The sequence below is a fragment of the Furipterus horrens genome, unplaced genomic scaffold, assembly GCF_987537825.1.
Source record: "Furipterus horrens unplaced genomic scaffold, mFurHor1.1.pri manual_scaffold_4, whole genome shotgun sequence".
Classification (NCBI taxonomy): domain Eukaryota; kingdom Metazoa; phylum Chordata; class Mammalia; order Chiroptera; family Furipteridae; genus Furipterus; species Furipterus horrens.
The window spans coordinates 145,285,626-145,311,391 of NW_028327174.1; the positions used below are offsets into that span (position 1 = coordinate 145,285,626).

General features: G+C 33.9%; 1 long non-coding RNA gene across 1 annotated transcript in view; it reads left to right on the forward strand.

Annotated features, from left to right (window-relative positions):
- Positions 1 to 9,582: 9,582 nt before the first annotated feature.
- Positions 9,583 to 25,766, forward strand: part of LOC150013006 (uncharacterized) — a 301,433-nt gene continuing 285,249 nt past the window's right edge. The window contains exon 1 of the long non-coding RNA XR_016510791.1: positions 9,583 to 9,637. This is a non-coding gene — a long non-coding RNA (uncharacterized LOC150013006). The remainder of the gene's footprint in view (positions 9,638 to 25,766) is intronic.

Below are 25,766 nucleotides of genomic sequence, written 5' to 3' on the forward strand. Positions count from 1 at the left end.
TGAATAAGAGTTTCTATTTGAACAAATCCAGCACTTTATTTATAGAAGTTTTGTGTGTGACTCTTAATCTTCATCAAAGTGTAATTGGGCACTGAGAGAAATAGATTGGTTATTGTTGACTGTATGATAGACACTGCAGAGAGCCAGGAAAAGACATGATTCATTGGTTTTAATAATGTTCAGATAAACTATCCCAGAGAATATCATGTAAAATAAATATTATGTAATATAAAGGAAGCATTTTAGATAACAGAATTGTTTTTGGAATGCCTAATTCCAAGATAAATTGACTTGGTTTTGAATGTTACTTTTTAGTTTATTTGACTGTATTTTAGTGTAAAAGGAAATAATTTGCTGTTTAATTGCTGAAACATTTATAAACTTACAAAACTTTCAAGGTACAGTTTTCCTATGATAAAGTATAAAAAGGGAAATAAGTATAGTCTGTAGGCCTAATGTAATAGGCCTATTTATTAATCCATAAAGTATTGTCTAATCCAACAATTTTCTACTGGTCTGCCATAAGAGGCAAATAGATGTGCCACAAAAAAATGTTAAAACATTCAATACCTGACTGAAAGGCATTGACCTCTTTTCCCTTAAATTGACAAATTTAAAAAATGACAACAGCAAAAACAATAGTTTTCCATTGTGGATGGATCAAAATTATACCTATATTTTGACAAGTTGGCAAAATTTTTTTTTCTGGAGTGCAACAGAGTTTTAGTGGTTACTTTATGTGTGTCATGAGATAAAAAAAAAGTTGAAAACCTCTGGTCTAATCCATACTGTGCCATAGCCTATGAACTTGTCCCATCTGACAGCTAATTCTACTTGGCCACTGGCCTTAACAAGCATCATTAGCATTTCCCTTTTCATTATTTGAAAGGTAAAGGAGCTGAATGCTGAGCTCCTTTGTAGCAACATGATACTGGAAATTTTCCAGTCTTACCAGGGTAAATTTCTAATGACATCCAAATCTCACCCACTTTTTTTTCCTTCAAAGTCCTCACCCTATTAAAGATGCAAGGTCTGTCCAGAAGGTATCCAGCCATGTAATATGAAAAATAGAGATATTTAATGAAGAAGATACAAGAACCATTGTACATAGAACAGTGACAACTCAGTCCCCTTCAAGGTAGTCACCTTGGGACTCACATAGTTCTTCCAATCACCATTAGCTGCCATATCATATTTTCCTGAATCTCATCAATGGTCTGAAATCTCTTCCCTTTCAAAGGTGGTTTCAGTTTTGGGAAAAGCCAAAAGTCATAGGGTGCCAAATCTGGGCTATAGGGTGACTGAGTCACCTGGGTGATTGATGTTTCACCAGAAATACTGCACAAGACATGATGCATGAGCAGGAGCATTGTTGTGATGAAGCTGCCCATCACCAGCTGCCCAAAGCTGCAACCTTCTGAACCATCCAAATAGTTTCCACAAAGGAATGTTCCAGCTTAATGCAAAATTAGATGCAGATTTGTTGTTTTACTCCCTCAGTCATTTTGAATACGAAGTCCAAACAGTACGAATTCTCACTCAACAGCATCTACTGCCCCCACTGACTAGCACAGTGAAGTTGTCATTGTTCATGCATGCACATTCTAGTCTGCTTTCCTTGGCTGCTAGTTTACAATGATGTCATACAAAATGTTCTTGTTACATTAACAATGGCTGGCTTTTTCTCAGACAGACCTCCATATGCATATTTATTCTCTATGAATGAAAGAATTATATTAAATAATATTCCCTCCATGAAAAAAAATCGATAGACTTGACTTCATTAAAATTCAAACATTTTTGCTCTGTGAATGTGTCAAAAGAATAAAAGACTAGCCACAAACTGGAAGAAAATATTTGCAAAAGACATCACAGATAACTGATAATATTTTAGACAGTTCAGACTGCTATAAAAGAATAAAACAGACTAGGTGATTTAGGCAGCAAGCATTTTTTATCCACAGTTCTGAAAGCTGGGAAGTCTAAGGTTACGGATCTCTTCCAGATTTCAGAAGGCCAACTTCTTGTTGTATCCTCAGATGACAGAAGGAGAGCTAGAAAACTCCCTGGGTATCTTTTATAAGGGCACTAATACCATTTGTAAGGGATCCATCTTCATGAAGTAATTATCTCTCAAAGGCTCCATCTTCTAATATTATCATAGTAGGGGTTAGGATTTTAATATATTAATTTTGGAGGGACACAAGAGTTCAGTCATTTCAGACTATTATTCAAAATATACAAGAACTCTTGAAACTCAACAGTAAGGAAGCAACACTATTAAAATAAGTCAAAATCCTTAAAAGATATCTCACAGAAGAATATATGCAGTTGGCCAATAAACATATGAAAAGATGTACTACATTATATGTTATCAGGGAAATGCAAATTAAAACAATAAAGGAAAATAAAAGAAATACCACTACACACCTATAGAATGGCCAAAACCCAGAATACTCATTTTATCTAGTGCCTATGAGGATGTGGAGCAATGGGAACTCTATTTCCTTGCTGGTGTGAATGCAAAATGGTACAGTTACTTGGGAAGATAGTTTTGCAGTTTCTTACAAAACAAATCATACTTTTACCATACTATGATCCAGCAATCATGCTTATTGGTTATCTACCTAAAGGAGGTGAAACTTTTATGTCCATATAAAATATGGACATAAATGTTTATAGCAGTTGTATTAATACTTTCCAAAACATGGAAGCCTCCAAGGTGTTCTTCAGTATGTGAATGGATAAATAAACTGTGATACACCCAGACAATATAATTATATTTAGTGCCAAAAAGAAATGGACTATCAAATCAAGGAAAGACATGGAGGAACTTTACATTCATATTACTAAAGAAAGAAATCAAACTAAATAGACTATATACTGTATTATTTTACCTTCTGAAAAAGGCAAAACTATGTACATAATAAAAAGATCAGTGGTTGCCAGGGGCCAGAGGGAGGGAGGTTTGCATAAGCTAAGCACTAAGAATATGTACAGCAATGTATTTTCTACTAAATTTTGCTGTGTACTGAATACATGCTAAACAAATTAAAAGTCTAATAAAAATTATAAATAACCTCTTTAAAAGTAAATAGTTATTATTAACTATTTTTAAAAAGATACTGAAAAAAAACAATATAAATTAAATTTAAAAAGAAGATATTGAAAATTGATGGAGGATTTGAATAGACATTTTTTCCAAAGAAGGTAAGCTAATGGCCAGTAAACACATGGGAAGATGCTCACATTATTAACCATTAGAGAAGTGCAAATCAAAACCGCAATGGGATACAATTATAGACCCACTAAAATGTTTATCATTGAAAAGACAGACAATAACAAGTATTCTTGAGGATGTGGAGATATTGAAATCCTCATACATTTGTTTATGAGAATGTATGGTACATCCACTTTGTAAAACAATTTAACAGTTTCTCTAAATGAATAACATAGAGTTACCATGTGATCCAGTGGTTTTATTCCTAAATTTACTCATGAGAAATGAAAACATATGTCCACAAATGTTTATAGCTTGGCTGCATTTCTTTCTGGGAGCTCTAGAGTAAATCTGTTTCCTTGTCTCTTTTAGTTTCTATAGGCTGGCTAAATTTCAGATGCACAACTCTAGCCTCAAAGCCAATAAAGATAATGGCTAGTAGAGCCTTTATTATTCAGATTCATACTATTCTACCTCTCTTTCTCACTTAAAAGGGCCCTTATAATTGTACTGGACAAACCTGAGTAATTCAGGATCATCTCCACCATCTCAAGTCAGCTGATTAGAAATTTAGTTCATTCTTTGCCATGGAACATATATACTCACGAGTTCTGGGATTTAGAACATTGACATCTTTAGGGAGGAATCATTCTGCCTACCAGAAATGATTCAGCCCTGGCTGGTGTGGCTCAGTGGATTAAGTACCAGCCTGCAAACCAAAAGGTTGCCAGTTCGATTCCCAGTCAGGGCACATGCCTGGGTTGTGGGCCAGGTCTCCACTTAGGGGCAAGCAAGAGGCAACCAAATATTGATGTTTGTCTCCCTCTCCTTCTCCCTCCCTTCCCTTCTCTCTAAAAATGAATAAATAAAATATTTTAAAAAAACCAAGGATGATTTATTTTTTCCATTCATTTTTATACTGTTGAAATTATTATTTTAAAATTAAGCCTCAACTCAACAGATGTTATTAAATTTAAATAACCATTTTCACTTTTTCATGTATTCAAATATCCATAAATTAATTTTAAAATTAATGAGCCACTTAAAAGACAGTCTAAAAATAGTTAAGCACATGGAAAAAACCATAATATATCAATATATATGCATTGTGTATAAGTGTTTGTGAATATTACTACTTAGTAACTTATTTATTGAGAAATAACAGATAGGAACATAGACAATAATGTTAGGTGGGATGATTTGACTTCAGGAACTGAAATTAAAACTAGGAAATATGTGTGTGTATGCATATCTGTGTGAATATATGCACATGTATATGTATGCTTTTCTACATTTCAGTAATTGAATTTCACTCTTATTGTTAGAAAAAATATTCAAGAGATTTTGAAATTGAAAAAATAATGCACTGAATGCCATATACAAATGAAGGCGGTAACCAATTTGTGTTTCCAATAGCATTTGTGAGAGGTATATTTTTAGTAAGGGATAAATGTTTGGTCTTGTGTGATATAACCGACCAAGAACATATTATTAAGAAGGATTCAGAAACCCTGTTGTTGCTCAGAGGGAAAGAATTATGACTGTGGGGCCATATTTTAGCAATTGCAGCCTGTGCTCTTTACTTCAGTTTTGAATCAGGAGGGTTCTAATTTATACTCCAAACACTATTTTCTAACACTCCTTTTGCCTAAAATTAAATGGTGCTTTTAAAAACCTAGATAACATTTTACATTAAGAAAGAGGATCATAAACATATGTGATTGGCAATTTTAGTTACTTTACAGTTAGAAGCTCAGGCTGATCTTAATATTGCCTCATAAAAAGTAATCAAAGAAAAAAAAAAACCTAGATAAAAAACAAAATGCACTCACGAAAAGGCAGGATTGGTCTGGACTAGCCCCAGCAAAAGGCATAACAGTGTAAAGAGAGGCAGGAGCAAGGCAGAGAATCCAAAAGCAACCAGGGTGGTCTATGGCTCATGAAAATAAAAATGGACAGAGGTTTTTAGGGTGAGTATATGCTACAGTGAGGAGGAAGAGAATCGTCTTTTCCCCCATGGCTAGGATTTGGCCACCTATCAGATATAAGTATTTATGATTTTTCTTTATTTAGATGACATCACAGTTATGCAGCACACGAAACTATAACTCTATTGCAGGATTTTAAGCAAATTGATAATCAGAGAGATGGACATACCCAGTTCAATCAGAGTGCAACAGCTGCTGCATGGCATCTGCAAAAACACACATTCTGTGGAATTATAGTACCTCTTGATTTCAGGTCCACATGTGTTCATCCTTTTTCACTATTGATTTCAGCAAATGTAACCCCAGGACCTGAAAGCAAGATGCTCCCACCTTTCACCAGGTCAGCTTACAGAGACAGACAAAAAGTGCTCTTAGGAACTATCTTCAACTCTAATCCATATGACACAATTTTGAATGGAAAAGGATAATGATTTGTCATGGAATTTTTTTAAACCTATCTATTCAGCTATACTTTATATTTCTGGAGTTCTTATATCACTTGTAGTTAGTGTTATATCATCATCTAATAAAACTAACACCTATGCATCCAATGCCATATTAATTTAAATTACTATATCATACACTTCATACTTGTCCAATCTTTATTTTTTATATCTTATACACTATACATTTTTAGACATATTGGATAAAGTTATTGATTGATTGATTTAAAACATGAACTGAATATTCATAATTAACAAAGTATTGTGTTGAATCCTGGGGATAACAAGCTCAATAGGATATATTTTGCTTTCAAGGACAATTTTTTAATTTCAGATGACATGAGCTAAGAGCTAGGGAATGGATCTTGCTCCTAATTTGTCTCTTCATAGTTATTTTCATGGACTTTTACTAATTTTTACATTGAAACATTTGTTTCAATATTTGATCTTAGAATCCTATTTTGCTCGCTAACAAGCTATCATTGATTCTAGTATTTCATGTTTTTTTTGTAAAATTTCTTTAATTTAGTATAGTTTTGTATTGTCACATATAACAGCTATTAAAATATTAGTCAAAATATTCAAAACATAGCCCTGGCTGGGTGGCTCAGTTGGTTAAAGCATCATCCTATACACCAAAAGGTTATATACTGGATCCCAGTCAGGGTTCATATCTAAGTTGCTGGTTTGATCTCCAGTCAGGGTGCGTATGGGAGGCAACCGATTGATATTTCTCACATAGATGTTTCTCTCTCTCTTTCTTTCTCTCTCCCTCTAATATTAATAAATGTATCCTTGGGTGAGGATTTAAAAAATTCTCAAAATATATTTCGTGTGTAAAGTCAGAATATATTATCATTTATAACTTATAATAATAATTTTGATTAGTTTCTTAATCCAAAAAATACTTATTGAGCACTTGCCATGTGTCAGAAACTCTGGTGAGCAATTGGAATTCATCAGTGGACAAAGAAAACAAAATATTAGTCTTTTTGGCTTTAATCTTCATAAACTTTCCAGGAGAGGCAGAAAATGGTGAGTAGGGCTCAGAACCAGAAAATTACGTAATCGTACTATAATAAGTATAATGGGAGATTTAGTGGGTATAACAGCACCTAAAATAAATACGTAGCATAAATATGAGACAACAGACAAGGCATGGCATCAGGGAATTTTTTATATAATTCTGAATCTGCTTGCTTTTTAAAATGAAAATTGTGGCATTTACAAGACATGTGGGGTAGAGCTATTTAAATGAGAAGAATGCTTCACTTTAAGACAGTGATGCCATATATATAATTATGCCTTTTGAGGAAACATGCTATTTTCATTTGTTTTTAAAATAAATTTTTGTAATCTAGTAGAAAAAATGCTTGTGAGTAAATACCTAGTGGAGGAAAAGATGTACAGATTATATGCCTTAATGAAATTTACAATCCAAAGGACTACTTAGATTACTTTACTTTAGACTTTACAAGCCTCATTTTATATACAGACATGTGTTGAAATTTATTACAAATAAAATACCACATTGAATAAAAAAAACTTAAGAATAAACAAAATTATGCTTTAGGTAAGCATACTTCTTTATTTGAAGACAAAATTTTGGCTTTTTAATGTATTATTCAATGAATGTGTCAGGAAATATACCTATCCTGTGTTTTTCTATTTTATAAATTAATTGTTTATATGTACTTTTATTTTGCTGTAATAATCATCCTTCTTTACTATGTTGGTGCCTTTGCCATTTCTGAATTAATGCATATTTTCATCTTAAATATATAGAAATAGGAAGAGAAGGAGGTTGGCAACAATACTGAAATTTTTAGAACATTTGTGTGCTTATTTACAATCATATTAAATTTATTCTATATTCCACTTTATTAAAATGATGACTGTATTCTTCAATAACAAAATAAACAAGTAAAGAGGTTTTTTCATGTGTAAATGACACAGAACAAAATCAAAGGCACACCCATGATGTGGACTGAAGTCAGTATAATCTGGTGGTCTCCCAATGAAAAGCATGTGAAGTCCATACTAATTAACTTATAAATCAGACTGATACTTGAGTTTATTTGGTCCAGAAAGACTACCTACTGTCAAGCCATCGAGCACTACCCCTTTAATTGCAATTTATTCCAACAACCAGAATTTATTGATCCAAACATACCCTTATGTCACAGCAGTATCATTATTTGACTTTATTTTAACAGCTTCAAAAGGTTAGAAAGTTAGAAACCACTGTGAAAGAGATCATTAAAAAGTTGACTTGCTAACATTGCTTCACATTTTATGCTGAACAATGTTACTATATATATATGGAATTATATTGTATATAAGGAGAAGAAAAAAGGAACTAGTATTTATTAAGCAATTAACATGATCTATTGCTTTCTTATACAGAATTGTACTTGAATCAAAAAAGCAAAGAAGGTCAATATAGTTATTTGCATTTTACAAATAAGCTGCAGCTTAGGATAAGTACATTTCCCAGAACTGTATATTTAAATGTTAAAATCATTTAACTCCAAATTACATGTTGAATTTCTTATATAATTTCTTGTAAGATTTTGGCACACTGACCATTCTACAATATTGTGATCATCTTGAAACACACTATGTGATATTGAAAGTGTAAAGACAGCTCATGTACATGAGTTTTGTGCTCATCACAGTCTTTAAAATGCAATACCTCAATACCTGATCAATCTCATTTGTTACTTGTATTACTTTGCATAAGTCAAGATATTTTTTTCTTTATTTACACGAGAGTCGTAGAATTTCACAGATAAATAATGTACACAACATACTTCGCAAGCTATAACTTTGACAGCGTCAAAGAAATTTTAAGAAATGTTTAGTTAATATAAAGAGTAGCTTAAAGTTTGGTATTTCCTTTATTTTTCTCCAAATTAGAACAGCTATACAACTTAATTTTTAGCAACTCACAATTACATATATTTAAAGTTACAAATTGAGAACTTGAAATACATAGTGAAATATTTACCACAATCAAGCTAATTAACATGTCTTTCCATCACTTCATATAGGTAGCACTTGTGTGTGTGTGTGTGTGTGTGTGTGTGTGTGTATGTGTGTGTGTGTATTGAGAACATTTAAGATTTACCTTTTTTGACAACTTTCAAGTCAGTAATACAGTATTAATTATAGCCACATTGTTGTGCATCACATCTTTAGAACATATTTATATTGCAAAAGTGAAACTCTGTATCCCTTGTATTTCACTCCCCCCAGTCTCTGCTAGTCATTATTCTATTCTGTTTCTATTATTTTGACATTTTGGTTTTTATATATAATTCAGACCGTGCTCTTTTTGTCCTCTGTTTCTGGCTTATTTCACTTAGCATAAAGTCTCCAGGTTTATCCATGTTGTCACAAATGGCAGGATTTCCTTCTTATTTTTTTAATGCATTCATTTGTCATTACAGAAAACAGTATGGAGGTTCCTCAAAAAATTTAAATAGAACTAACTTGTTGTGATCCAGTACCTCAATTCTGTATGTATATCCAAAGGATGCGAAATCAGGAACTTGAAAAGATATCTGCACTCCCATGATCATTTCAGTATTTTTTACAATAGCAAAGATATAGAATCAATCTAAACATTCCTTGATGGATGAATGGATAAAAATTGTCATTTCCTTGAGTAGGCCCATGTGACTGAATAGCTATCAAAATTCTTCATGACTCCTCCTTAAATCCCTGACTAGATTTAAGCCTGGTGTACAGGAAGGGTCCAACATATGGAGGCCCCAAACCTCCTCTTTGTATCATCAAGAATAGCTCTGCTTTCACTTTATTACAGCTATAAATTTTCATTTGCATAATAAATAGATAAGTCAATAAAATTTTAAAAATTAATTAAATTAAAAATAATAGATCTATTTCAATGTCCTCATTTTTGCAGGTGAAGAAATGGAGAATCAAAGAAGTAAAGAACCTGTCTCTGAGTCACACTGCTAGTAAGTAATGTCTGCATATCTAGAATGAGATGCTGGACTATCTGACCAAAGTTTTATTCATTGCATAATAGTTTCTCATTTCAGGCACAATGTTGAAAATTCTGTATGAAACTCTGTTTCCATCCCTGATTAGACCACATGTGGCCAATGGCACTAGTTGCATGTCACCTGTGTTCACTTCTGCTTTATACTTTGGAAGATATTTAGAAAATGAGTTACAGTGTGTTCTTTTTAAGAAGAAAGAACGTAGTTCATGAAATAATATAGCAAAAGAAGAAAGCTGGGATTCATTTGAAAGCTCTCCATGTGCTATGTCCTTAACATGAGTCATCCCATTTAATCTTCACAAAAATATTATAAGAGAGTTGGTTTTATCCGTGTTTTAGAAATATGCTAAAGCTGTGAGATGGTTGATAGTTTGTCCAAGTACAGAGAGCAATTTAATTAATATCAGACTTAGTTTCAAATCTAAATCTCTCTGAATTCAAGATTCCCCCTTTTTGTAATATAAAATACTCTACTTAAGCAGAGGCAGGGATTAATATAAATAGCACATAATTTGAAACTAGCGTGACATAACCAGTTGTATGATACCACACATTATTCAAGGTGCTAAGAGAAAACTAAGTAGTGGAAATCGATTTAGGTCGACACTGCACAGATTGATATGCTCTTGCTATTGACTCCCAACTAGCAATTCTTTAAAAGCTTGTTACTATGTAGATACTAGAAATAATGATACCTATAAATGAGTGGGAAAATATTGGCAGCACATATACATAGTGACACTACTGGTAGAGACTGATACCTTGTCAAGATAAATAGAATGAGAGTTTAAGAAAGAGGGAGGTTTTACTTTAGCAGTCAGCATATGAGATAGTTGCTAAACAAAGTAAATGGCATTTTGAGTTGGATGGGATATAGATGTGTGGATGTTGGATGAAGTTTTCTTTCAAGAGGAGAATATGAGAAGCATGGATCTAGAAATGAGCAGGAACACTTTAGCGATAGGGCATAAGGCTAAATCATAGAATATGATCAGAAAGAGTGAAACATTATTTCAGAAAGGTAGACTGGGATTTTCAGAAGTCTTTGAAGTCTGATCTAAAAATATATATTTTACCATATGAACAATAACTAGGCATTGATAGTGTTGGTCTTTCATTATTATTTTATATTTGTTTATTGTTTTCATCTGTACAATGCTATAGTCAGAACTATGGCTTAGGAAAATTATGATAGCATTATAATGGGGGAACTTTGCCCTGGCTGGTTTAGCTCAGTGGATTGAGCGTCGGCCTGCGAGCTAAGTGTCGCTGGTTCGATCTTCCAGTCAGGGTACATCAGAGAAGGAAAACTCTGACTCCAAAAAACCTCCGCTGCCTTGCGGCATACCTCTTCAGGGGAAAGGCTAAGGGAGTAAACCCCGACAGAAAATCCGGAGCCGGAGTCCCTAAGGCGGTTTGACGTTGTAGTCAACACCGGCAACTCCTGCGGCGCACCTGAACCCAAGCTGTATCGACTCCGTCTTTCCCTTGGACCCTTCAGCTGCGAAGAGAGGGGGGGTCTGCTGCATGGGCAACAGCAGACCCTCCATATTACCCTGCCCAGGCTCTGTAGCTTCAGCGTCATCACAAGATGTCGATTCAACACGGGAGGAGACAGATACCATGTCACTCCCGAGTCGGACTGCACAGCCATTCTCGGCGGTGCAGATAGACTCTTAAGAAGCTACACCATCGTCTCTCGAGACGGACGGCTGCCGACGATAATGGGGGAACTACATAGCTGAAAGTCAGAAGTGAGGAGACCAAGTAGTGGGTATAAAAAAGTAATAATGGCAAATGCCCCTACTTAATTTTTATCTCTTAAAGATAATAAGACATCTCCCCTTCCCAGCAGCTGTAAGCACTCAGATTTCTATGGTAACTTTTAGGAGAAAATGTTACTGAATGGATATCTTATTCCAAATTTTAGGTCAGTCTTTCCTCAAAGAAACAAACATAAAATTCCATAGATCCAACATTGATTTTCCCCCAATAGCTCTTTTACTGATAAACATTTGTTGAATAAGTAAATGCCTTTTTTATAGCAAATTACTTTAGTTTTAAATTCAATTTATTGGAGGAGATATTGGTTTATAAAATTATATTGGTTTCAAGGATATAATTCTCAAGTACATCATCTGTATATTGTATAAATTTCTTTTCAATCCGCCTCTTCGCCTAAAAATTTACGTTATGTAAGGGAGAGAATAGATACCATGAAAGTAGTTTTGTTATTTTTATTAATATTATTATTATTTATTATTATTGAATCCTAACTCTACCTAGAAGAGAAGCCTTTTTGAGTGAACATTTTCTTTGTGCTTTGAAGATCCCTGTTTACCTAATATTTGCCCTCAGGTAGAGGAAGGATAATAGTGAGGGAGACTTGCTTTTCTCCTGAGGCCTATAAATAAATAGGAAGTAGCTCTTATCCTAAAGCATTTTGCTGGGATAACAAAGGAACATTAGCAATGAAAAACTCCTTATGCAAATTAAGAATCATTTTGCTTATTAAAGGTCAACTGCTTGGATTGAACACCCATAGAGGGAGGAAAGAGCCCGGAAAGCTCCCTGTTCCCCTGTTAGATAAATGACTTGGGGCAGCTCCTGCTCTCAATTCCATTTTAAACAGCACTTTCCTCATTTTAGAAACCTTCCTCTTCCAAGAATTAAGTGCATCCATTAATGAGCAAGAACGATAACACTCCATACCCTGCAGCTTCCTAACTATGATCTCTCAAGAAATGGCAACTATACTCTGAACAGTTTTCTTTCTTCTTGCTCATTTGAATCCATACCTATGAAACTGTCTTCGGAATTATTTTGTCCTGCATTATATTTTTCTTCTTAGACCCCTTTTAAGAATTTACTTCTTTTAATTTATATTAGTTTACCTTTATGTAATACATGTATATCTGTTAAATTTATCCCTTCTATATTGGATCTTTCCTTAGCTTTTTTAGAGGAAAAAAATATTTTTTCTCTTGTTCCAACTATGGACCATCCCTCTCAAAAGCAAAATCTCTTCCATTAGAGATCTTTTTTGCCAAACTGATACACTTTAATATTTCTGAACTTCTAGGAAAGCAGCACTTTGATGTAGGGGCTATTCAAGTCAATTCTATATATAAGATTTGACATTTTGTTTGGCCAGGTATTTGCAATGAAAAGGTGAGTTAGTGTTTTGGGTGGGAAAGAAAGTAGCACTACACTTTTATTATAGATGTAATAAAAGTCAAAATAGGCCAGACTTGTGAGCATTGAAATCAATAAGTTTGTGTCTGCCACACAAAATATCATTTGTTGAGTGAATAGTGTATTGCTGGCTTGCAGTCAACAGTTCTTTTGTCCGTTCACTTGTCTGTTTGTGAATATGGTCTATCAATTAAAGGTTATATCCCTATGGATACATATCTAGGATTAGATTTTAGGCAACTGTCTCAAGAATTAGTCCTCTGCTTCCTTGAATGTCATTCGTTAGCCAAAAAAGGTGAGTCTGTACAGGGACTGAGTCCAAGTAGCCAATGTGCTGAGAACTAGATATGAACATGGCATTCTCAGCATCGTTTCTTGGTTATGACTATAATACTGTTAGCAAGACATATTGGTATCCCATTTATAGTTTTCATATGTTCCAAATTGGTCTTTGAGCTAAAAATAGAATGAGATTCATATAGTAGAGGTAAAGTGTTATTTCCCGAGTCTGTACTATCTGGCATGAAGAAATGAGGGAAAACATTTGCTTTGTTCCCAAGATGATAAATTAATCAATTTTATGATACTATGAAAATTTTAAAGCAAAAGCATTGTTAAAAACTTTTTAAATATAAACTATAGATTATATTATGGGAGGTAATTTTTCACAGAGATCAAGAGTATAGATTATGGGGAAACATAATATGTGTAAAATTATGAGTTCCATGTTTAGTTATTTGTATGACCTTTGAGAAGTTTGCAAATATTTCTGTGCCTCAGTTTCTTTCCCTGCAAAAACATCTAACTCATACAGTTGTTCTTAGTATTAAATAAATTAATGCATGTAAAGTTTCTGACACATACGCATAAACTTTTGTTTTAAAACTGTTAAAAAGTTCTCAGACTTAGTATTATTTAAATTACATGTAAAGTTTAGGTTTCTTGAGTACATATACAAAGTCTTGTTTTATATTTAAGTTTACAAGAGCGCAGCGTTTTTATATTAAAATATTATTAATTTGCTTAATACATATTCATTTATAATTTGCCTGATATTTTCAACATAAATGTCCTATTCAAAATTCACAGTAAGTTGACAGATACATATCTTTGTAACTATCTCTAAATTCACTTGGAATATGATATTAAAAAAAGTAAGGCATGTTATGTTGGAAGTATATCTAGAAATTTACAAGTCTATATTTTTAACCTAACTTACTAAGAATCTTTGAATTCAATTTTTATTTGAATTTATAAACAAATGTATACACATATAATATAATATTGAGGGGAAATTCTGTCTTATAAATGGTATTTATTAAAGAGATAAAGAGATTTACAAATACTTTTAATACAGAACATTTGCCAACATTAATAAGCCAATGGTAGGGCAGTAAGTTTTAAATTTATAAGATTGGAAAAGAAAGATCTCTTGTTCATTAAAAGAATTAAATACTCCAGCAAAGTTCAGTATATTCCTATACTTGCTGCTATTGTACTTGCAAACCAATTAATTCACCCACCCTTCCATTCCAAACCTTCTGGGTTGAATTTCTTCATTTCACATCAGGAAACATTTCATCTCTGTTTCTATGGAGAAGGACCTTCATTTCTGTCTCCAAATTCCAAAGCTCCAATGTCTTTTACAGTCTGGTTCAGTATTACTTTCCTGATTTCATCACTGTGACTCATTGTCTTCCCTCCCCCAATGCCTTAGTGTCTGTGTCTGGTATAGCTCTTGTCTATGACTGCTCTATAGTTATTTGTCAACTTTTTTTTGCAGAGGGGGAGGGGAGGAGGTCATGAATGAAAAAGAAAGTCTCTCTTTTTTTAATTTTTAAAACCTGCTATCATCTGGGGTAGACATAAAGATTGTCTGGACATAATTTTCTTAATTACGCACCCATGCCCACTGACCCCAGTTCCTCTCCATATTAAGTTCTTACTGGGACTGGATTTTAGCCAGTTGTAGAGAGTTAAAGTTATGTGTCCAACTTCTAGCCCAACCTAACTTCCCACACACAGCCCTCTAATCACTTTCCCTTTCTGTGATAATTTTGGGAACCACATAAAATTAGTGCTCTTCCAAAATTCTCCTGCTTTTTGTTTCCTTTCTCTGACTACTACTAATCTCCTTCCATCCAGAGGCTGTTATTCAGTCTTGGTTTTGCCTATTTTTTGGCTTAAAATTGATTAAAATTCTACAATATCTAGTTAGCATTATACATACCCTTTTAAATTACAAAAGCAAGAACCAAAAACCAAAACACAAATAATGAATGATGTCTCGCTAGCCTTTTGCTGAGTGCAGCACTTGTTTATTTATGCTTGCCTATTATATTTCCATGGAATTTTTATATGTACTTTTGATAAACTAGTTTTCTAAGAAGAGGAATCTACTAAATACTAAGTTCAGATGATGTTTAAGTGAGACTTCCTGCAGGGACAAAATTGAGGCAAATAAAATCAGGCAATTAGAAAGAGAAGGAATACTGAAACAAAAGCTTTTGAGTCAATAGCTTTAAAAAGGAAGGACAGGGAAATGTAATACTAGATAAGTTAAAAAAAAAAGTTAGAAGCATTTTCTTCAGATTGGGAAAAGTTACCTTTTAAATTTTGATTTAAAATAAAGCTCTATTTGCCTATCATTTATAACCTCTTTTTATAATTTTTATTAACTAAATCAATGACCTAATTTCATACTTTCTCCAGTCTTTACGTTACACTGACTTTTGTATAATACTTAGCTTTAGCACTTGGGCATGAATAACACACTAGTTGGCCCATAACCTAGGCATGTGCCCTGGACCAGGAATCCAACTGGTGACCTCCCTGTTTGCAGGACAACGCCCAACTTACTGAACCATACCTGTCAAGGCACCATGTTTTTTATCACCATGTAAACTGGCTGCTTTAGAAATCTAGTACAGTGGTACCTCAGTACTCATCATGTGTCGCTAATTTGTTTCCTAAGTCATGACAAGAATCATGAGTCACTTTCCCCTTTCCGAGCAGGATCATGACTCATACAAACTCTAGCAAGTGCAGTGAGTCCTGAGCAAGCACCGAGTACCGAAACATTATTTTTTCCTCATCAAAATGCAAAAATTACAGGGTTTGACAAGTTCTGAAGCTGACAGGTACCAAGGTATGACTATTTTACAAGCTGAAAAATACCAAGACACGACTGTATTTTATTTTATATGTTAAAAATGAAAACCAGAAAAACTTGAGTCAACTTTGATATAACTTTGTAACACTTGGTGGAAAAAGAAAAAAAATTTTTGCAATAACATCAAATATAAATGTCCGTGTACTTAATGCATTAGTTCCAATATTGAGAAAGCAACAAGGCTCAGTCAAGTGCACAGATACAGGAGCTGATTGCATAGCAAGCACAGAAACCTGGACACAGCAACCTTCAACTGTGCAGGAGAAAGGCTCAGACATGTATAACAGTGTTATGCTTCTTGCTATGATTTATTAGGAATAGCAAACCACTTCAGAGTAAACCTGACATAAAATAATGTAGCATTCCTATGGCAAGTAAAATTCAATCGACTAAAAGGCAGGCTGAACTGGAAGATAAACAATTATAACAAAGCCTTTGCAGGGACTGAGTGATCTTCATAGGTACCCTAATATGTGCCATGGAAGTGGTGGATCTTAATTAGAGAGGCTGAGTTTAATATCCCTCTTGAAGATTTTACCTTTTTCAATGGAAGTAAATGTTATCTTTCTTCCAGCCTCTCTGTATCTTACACCCCTTAAAAATTAAATTATAAAATAGCAGATTCCACCTCATCAGGGCAGCCAATTAAATGGCTGAGGGTGTCTGTTTCTGTGTCATTTTCAGAAACAATTTTATCATTAAACTGCTAAAATTGTAGTGTCAGCAGTAAATAGAGCAAATAGCTGCCAAAGGGAGAAAAAATATGAACCATGCAGCTACTTTGATGTCATCCTGACCTCCTTTACAGTGTCTGTTGCTGAACAAGCTACAGTCAAAATGTGAGGGAGCAAAGGCTTGTGTGTAGGAGTCTGGGTGACTTCAACCTCCCTCTCTGGGAGGCTCACACTGATGTCTCCAGCTTATACCTTAGGCAAATGGCATTGATCAGTCTTTCAGAACACAACTTCCACCATTCTGCCTCTGTTTTTCTCCAATTGCTGTTCACTTACAGAACGCACTCTCTCATCTCCTTCTTTAAAAATCTATTCATTTATTTATTAAACAAATAACCTATTGAACTCTTACCTTGTAGTAGATACAAATCCAGGCTAAGATACATCAGTGAACAAAATAGGCAGAAACCCCTGCCTTTAAGGAGATTGTTTGGAGGTAGCAGAAACAGGCAGTAAATTATGTACATCATAAGTCTGTCAATTAAATAGTTGGGTCAGGGAAATCAAGATTCAGGAGTTGCAATTTTTAATTAGGTAGTCAAAAATGTGAAAAGAAGTGTTTTATGTGGTTCCGAGAGGCCCTCTTTTGCCAGATTGCTGGGGTCTTTAATCCATCCATCTCTGTCACTTATTAGTTGTGTAATCCAGGAAACTTACTTTATTCCCCGAGAGCTCAATATCCCCATCTCTAACACAGGGACAATGTTAGTACCTAATGAGCCTTATTGTATGTAAAGGGTTTGGAACATAGTAGGTGGTACACATTACATAGCACTTGCAGTAAGTACACTGTGAATTTTCTCATTAACTCCTGAAAAGTATATGCCTCAATTAAAAAACATCTGAGAGCAAAAACCCCAAAATTTTGTTGATTCTTCCCATCCAAGAACATGGTATTTGCTTCCACTTATTTGTATCTTCCTTAATTTCTTTCTTCAATGTTATGTAATTTTCAGAGTACAGGTCTTTTATCTCTTTCATTAAGTTTACTCCTAGGTACTTTATTTTTCTTGTTGCTATAGTCAGTGGTATTTTCTTTTTTGTTTCTGTCTCTGATATTTTATTGTTGGTGTACAGAAATGCCTTAGATTTCTGTATATTTATTTTGTACCCTGCTATTTTGCCAAATTCACTTATTATATCGAGTAGTCTTTTAGTGGAGTTTTTAGGATTTTCTAGGTATACTATCATGTCATCTGCATATAATGAAAGTTTTACTTCCTCTTTCCCAATTTGGATGCCTTTTATTTCTTTTTCTTGTCTGATTGCTGTGGCTAGGACTTCCAACACTATGTTCATTGCAGCACTGTTTACAATAGCTAAGTGCTGGAAACAACCTAAGTGCCCATCTGTAGATGAGTGGATCAAAAAACTGTGGTACATTTACACAATGGAATACTATGTAGCAGAAAGAAAGAAGGAAGTCCTGCCATTTGCAACAACATGGATGGAACTAGAAAGAATTTTGCTTAGTGAAATAAGCCAGGCAAAGAAAGAAAAATACCATATGATATCACCTAATACAGGAAACTAAAGAACAACACAAACAAAAGAACTAAATAGAACAAAGAGCAGAATAGCAGTCAATAGAGGGGAGGGGGGAGGGAGAGAAGGGGGATAAGTAAGGGAAGGGTTTAGTCAAAGAACATATATAAATGACTCATGGACATGGACAACAGGGAGGGATATGATTGCGGGAGAGGGGGTGGGTTGGGTGGGGGAGAGAAATTGGGAGAAAAGGGGACAACTGTAATTGAAAAACCAATAAATAAATAAATAAATAAATAAATAAATAAAAAGAAAAATAGTTCATGTAAAAAAAAAAACCCAAATTTTTCTCTTTAGTAATCTGAATGTCAATTTTATGAGCATGAAAATTAAAAGAATTCCTACAATTTAGAGCTGTTGTCAAGATTATAACAACATTTTTATTATATATTCATAGGAGATCTTTGTTAAATGTCATGTTTTCTCCTCTCCTAGACCCAGTTGAAATGCTTTGATGTCTTCTCATATTATTTCAGCTAGTGAAAATTTTAACTCTCCTAATATCACTCATGTTGGTTATCACATACTAGTTTGTGCTACATTGCATTTTTTTCCATTCTAAAATATCAGGGATAATTACCCTGTTGATTTAATAGCAACTTTTCAAGGTGGGGTAAAGAAACAATTTCACATTAAGTGTGCCCTGATTTCATAATGGGAAAAATTAATGCATTATGGAATCAAGAAAATGTGTTTGTTTTTGTTTATATATCTCATTACTGCTACTGTGTAATTTACCATTCAGAAGCTATGTAATTCTTCATATCATTCTCTTTTCTTAACTCACTACCTGGCACATTGAAAGAGTTCAATAAATATTTCCTAGATGATTGAATGGATGGCTATATAATTTCTTGAACAAATGAACTGATTTAAGTTCATATATAAATATTGAATGAAAGTGGAACATGGTTTCTCAAGTAGGGGACATTCTTCATTCAAAATTTTATATAAATAGTAAGAATACACACACACACACACAAACAAACATATATATATATATATACACACACATATATATATAGATAGATACACACACACACACACACACACACATATATATATATATATATATATATATATATGTATGTATGTATGTATATATACGAGATCTGTTCAGAAGGTATCTAGTCAGGCAATATAAAAAAATAGAGACATTTATTGAAGGAGATACAAGATACAAGAAATATTGTACACAGGACAATGATACCTCAATCCCCTTCATAGTAGGCACCTTGGGACCTCACACAGTTCTCCCAATTGCCATCAGCTGCCCCTTCATATTTTCTTGAATCTCATTGATGCTCTGAAATCTCTTCCCTTTCAAAGGTGATTTTAGTTTTGGGAAAAGCCAGAAGTCGCAGGGCACCGAATCTGGTCTGTAGGGGGCTGAGTCACGTGAGTGATTTAATGTTTGGCCAAAAAACTCTGCCTGAGACATGATGCATGAGTGGGCACACTGTCATGATGAAGCTGCCAATCACCAGGTGCCCATAGCTGTGGCCTTTGTAATCATCCAAATAGTTTCTGCAGAGGAATGTTCAAGCTTAACACAAAATTTGATGCCAATCCAAAGCTCTATTCACTCAGTTATTTTGAATGTGATGGCCACACAGTACACATGCTTGCTCAAGGATGTCAACTGCCCCTGCCGACTAGTACAGTCAAGTCGTCATTGTTTACACATGCACATTGCAGTCCACTCTCCTTGGCTGGCAGTTCACATCTATGTCATGTAAACTGTTCTTCTTATATTAACAATGGCTCGACTTTTTCTGGAAAGACCTCATCAAATATAGATATATAGATATATCCTTACTATTTATATATGCATATATACATATACATGGGGTGAGGGGTAATTTTTTGAAAGCAATATACATGACAAACTTTAGAAAGTGTTTATTTCTGTTGATTGTATGATTGGTTAGGGCTCTTTAATTGTAAGTTAGTGAAACAAATTGTACTAATGAGTATAAAGGGGAGGTTTCTTTAAGCATAGAGGATTCTAGAAGCATAGTATAAAACTCAAGAGCAGGAAAGCGGATGCAACTCTGCGCCTGTTTCAGCACCAGTTTTATTTTATGAATCATCCCTTACTGAGAACAAACCACTCCTATCTGAGTGGCATAAAACAGCCTGTGGATCAGGATTTCAGACAGAGCACCGAAGGGCTGGTCTGGTGGCTCTGCTCAGCAGTGTTAGGATTCTCAGCTGGAAGATTTGAGCAGCCTGGCTTTAATTCATCTAGCTAAGGGCTGGCCTCTCTTTAAAACCTCACTGACAGCCTTCTTCAGGCTAGACAGGCTTCTGCTAATGGTCTTTTCAAGGCCCTTCGAGCTCTCTTCATCACTGGGCCTGAAGACATCACCATGTGGTTTAGGTTTTTATTGTAATAGTACTCATGTTCTATACCAATGTCCGTATCAATTTGTGTTTGGTCAGAGAAGCAAAATCACTGTGATGATATGGGATAAGAAATTTATTATAGGGATATTATGGAAGTTTGGGAGCTTGTGGGATCACTTATAGAAGGCTGCTGAGCCTGATGTTGCTATGTGTTGGTTGGACTATTAGTCAGATGACTGTGGAGTAGCAGAGAACAAGGACAAAACTGGAAACCACGAGGATAAACTGGGACCTTTGAAGATAAATTGGAACTCATGTCTGTCTCTTACCATACGGATGTTGGTGATACCCACAGCCTGCAGGACAAGTCGGCAGGGCCATGCCGCATTTAACCAAGTACAGAGAACCTGAAGTCAGACAGTCAGCGTAAGGACCTGTATGCTTCAGTGCTGCCCTGTGCCAACAAGGTAAGTCAGACGACCGGGGCCTGCGCAAGCCGCCCCAGAGACTGACATCCTGCACCCGCCATTAAGGAGAAAAGTGGCTGTCACTTCTCTGCTTACCACATCATGTGCAGGTTTCTCTTGCAACCTAACTGGAAACCATACAAGGAATGAAATGATGGGCAACGTAGTTCCAGCTTAGCTAAGGTGACTCAATAAAAGACACGACAAGGAATGTGAATCAAAAACTTTTAAAGTGGTCGTTTCCACTTTATAATAAGCTCTTAAAGTTACAGAAACCCAGTCTAGACAAATAAGGGTGGGGGACGGGGACCAGGATAAGGAATGCAGCAGATTTGCCTCAGGAATGAATCTCTATGAAAGTCCATGTCATAGTCTTTCTCTCTGCTCTGTTGCTGCTTTTCTCTGTAATTTGTTTTTATTTTTCCCTCTAACACCATCGTGTTTCCTCTGTACACACAGTCCATATGTTGGAACATACTACAGTTAGTGCTTGAGATTTACACAGTGGTACCACCCAGAACAGAGTAAGGTCATTATTCTTCAGTCTCAGTTAAAATATTTCAATAAAATATTTAAGTTTACTGTGACACAAGTCAAGTTCATGTAATACATACTGCCAGTTGCCATCTCAAGTATGTGGATGAAATAAGGAAAAGGCAATTTCCCCCCAAAAAGGTACAGAAATAGAGTTCAATAGATGTCTTCTAGAGTCCAAATTTTGTCCCTAACTCACTGATCTAAAATTACAAATATATATATATATATATATCAAAAAGACAGAAAGTGTAAATATTCAGTAGTCACTTAAGTAAATTGTAAAACATATGATATACAATTTTATGGATATTAAAATAGTTATGAGTTTTTAAATGATATAAGAATGCAAATTATATCATATTAAATGAGAAGAGTATATAAAGTGGTATATTCTGTATAAAATCAGTGATTAAAACAATATCAGTATAGTATTTGTGTCTGCATTGTAAGATTATTCTCTTTTCTGTTTTTATAATTAAAAAAAACAAACATGTATATAAATGGCTTAACTACAAAACATTAGGTGTACAGTGTGCTTATTTAGTTGTTTCTGATCAAAGCCAAGAGAGAAAGATCTGATTACCTTACCAATCAAAAGTCTAAGTAGAGAGAAAATATTCATGGACTTTATGATTTTATATTCTATCCAAGAACAGGTCAAATGACTAGTTTAAAACATATAATACTATACTAAAGATCTGTTCCAAAATAGCAATACTACTTTTGACTAATTCTAATTCTTTGGAATATGCAACTTATAAAAATTTCTTTTAATCCCCTCTTGACTCTCTTGAAATGTCGTGTATTGAACAAATAGCAAAGAGGGCAATGACAACTAAAAGAAACTTTAACCAAGTCAGATAAAAAACAAGCAATATCTTTTCAATTTATTAAATGATAAATGATATAAAGACTACAGTAATAGATTTATGAATTTGACATGAGCATTAAAATATTTTGAAATATTAAGGATACATGGGTAAGAAGCAAACAAAGCTTATAGTCAACTTCCTTCTTCAACAGAAAGCAACTATTTATTCTAATTATTAGGCTAGTGTTCTAAAATTATTATTTGTTAAATACTAGTGAGATTAATAAAATTATGACTTAATTTTATTATCAAAAAGCAGTAATTTGACTCTGAAGAGATAATATAGCATTCATTTTCCACAATGAAGCCATATTCTGTAGAAGCTAGAAAAGAACTCAAGCTACATCGATGAAGATGCAAAAGAACTAGTCTAGTCTGAGAATATCTATTTACATGCCATTTGACCTGACTTACAAAAGAATAGGATGGAAAAAAAAGGATTACCTTCTGATTTTAAAATTCTGTTAAATTGAATCTCTGTCGTCATAAATTTACCCTTGTTTGAAGGCCAGCACTCACAGATCATATAATGTCTAACTTTGAAGCCACAATTTCTGGATACTTGATTATAAAAGTGGCAGAAAACTTACAGATCATATAATCAAGTATTTTTCCAGATGCCTAACTTTCTAAAGCCTTACATCTAAGCATGCCTTTTAAAGTCTCATAGTAAAACTCTTGACAATCACTATGCTGGCTTTTTTCCAGGAGGTAAAGAGGCTCCATGCTAGAGAATTTTTCCTCCTCTTTATGTACTTGTCTAACTTACTAACAACTTTCTCTGGACAGAGAGAAGTCTGTGCATCTGTTGTGCATTTTACAAATGAGAGTGTCGTACTCACAAATCTTGAAAATAAATGTAAAAAGCCTGCCTTCTTCCCTTCTTTCCTGTACGTCTTTCTTCTATTTTTCCAGTTCTACAGTCTCTTGTGCATAAGCATTTTAAATTGCCAGGTGTAATTCAATAGACATTATTAAGAAACTGAGTTTGTGCCTTAATAAATAGCAATATAGCTTCTGGAATGGCCCCAGGCTAAATAAGTCACTGATTAATATGTTTGGCTCTTAATATTCCTTAAGATTTCTATTTTTTTCCTAATCTGTATAGGACTAATTAAAGTCCTATTTTATTCTTTATTTTTTTAGGGTTGTTTTGCTTTTAAAATGGAAGCTAATCTACAGAGACAGAGAGCTTATGTCAGGGAATGTAGAGATCCTTTCCTCTATCTCAGCTTAGTGGCAGGAAACTGTTATAATCAAGACTCCAGAAATTGTGGCTTCAAAGTAATATGCTCCCTGTTGCAAGGATTCAAGAGTCATTCTTCGAAGAGCTGTCGAAGAGCAAAGAGCAGGGCTGCATCTCTGCAGGGGCCCTGAAACAATCAGTCAATCACCAGTGGGAACCTTGACAAGGCACTGGATATTCATGTATTGACATAAAAGGACAGAAAAAAAAAGATTGATTATTCTCTCTCAAATCCTTTCTCATGAGGTTTGGAAAGGGGAAATTTAGTTTCAGACAACAGCTTTGGTAAATTTCCTGAGGTTTTGCAAATAAAATGCTTTTGTTTTCCTTCAAGATATAAGAAATGCTATAGCAATAATTACTTTTTGCTTGTCCAGCAAATGGTCTCTGAACCTATTATCATGATACACAACATTCTAGAGATTAGTGCAAACTAGAGTTAATTTTATTAAGTCTATGTAGTATATGTAAATTGAAGACTTGAAAATAATTTGTTATTATAAATAATTAGGAAATGATAGAGAATAATATGTAGGCAAATATACATTTTATAATGATTTATATTACAGCTTTGAGTTAACCCACTTAATAATTAATGATCTGGCTGTTTTTTTTAAGATAAACCAACTTTCATAGTATTTTATTTTAGGGGAAATGGTCATGTTAGCTCTAAATGAAAATAAAAATATTTTTTATTTTTTATTTACTGGGCTGTGAGAATTAGAGAAAAGTAACATGGTATCTTTATATATAGAGATATTTTATATCTATATATTTATATATAATATGTCTACAATATCTTAGTAATATCTTACACAACACATGTAATATATATAACCTATGTATTAAAATATATATAACATATATATATATACACACACACACATTTGCATGTTTTCCATACCTGCCAAATTGCCTATTAGAAAAAAAAAAGTCATTCTAATGAATTAAACATTATCTACTGCCATCACAAAACTCTGGGGTCATTTGAACATGTATTGCCATATGTGCAGATGTTTCTTTCCAGAGCGCTTATTGATGTTTGAATTCCCATAGTTATAATAATGTATTCTAACAAAACTTTAGGTTGAATGAATGGACATTGCATTATGGAACTCATTTATTGATATTCTCGTTATAGCCTTTGAAGAAGGGAGAGAGAGACATTGATGTGAGAAATATCAATGGTTTGATGCCCATATGCTCCTTGAACTGGGATCAAACCCCCAATCTAGGTATATTCCCTGGTCAGGAATCAAACCTGCAACCTTTTGGTGTATAGGATGATGCTCTAACCAATTAAGTCACATTGTCCAAGGCTCCAGTTATAATCTTAAACAGGAAATTGGCCTGAATACATTTTAAAGTAAAAAAAAAAAAGAATTTTAGCAGTATAGAGTACATGCTTTTATTTAGAAATAATCTAACACCACACATATAATGAAAGTGATGTTCTTCAGACAGTATAATTTATAGCTGACTTTTTTCTTCATACTTTTCTACATTCCTAAAGTTTCAGAAAGTACTGTGTTTTACTTTACAATAAATATGCTAATAAGACCAAAATGAGAGACTGTTTGAAAACAAAGAGTGGGCAGGAAATAAATTGTGAATCCTGTTAAAGAATGAATATAAGCAAAGCCAGGCTGAGCTAAAATATTTCAATGATATAACATTGAATTTGTCTTTAATCATTAGTATATAAGTCAGTAGTGGGAAATTAGAGCTCTACAAAGAAGATTTATCTTTTTAATACCAGGATCTCAATACTATGGTTGTAAACTGGTTTTCTATAGACAGATATTGAGGCTTGCTACAGTATCAACCAATCTATAATGTGCTCTTGTGAATTTTTTTATGAGCTCTAATAACAACAAAAATTCAAATTTGAGATTTGTCTACATTAGCATATTTTATAATATCCTATTAATTTTTGTTATTTTTAACTCTAAGTTCTCTAATA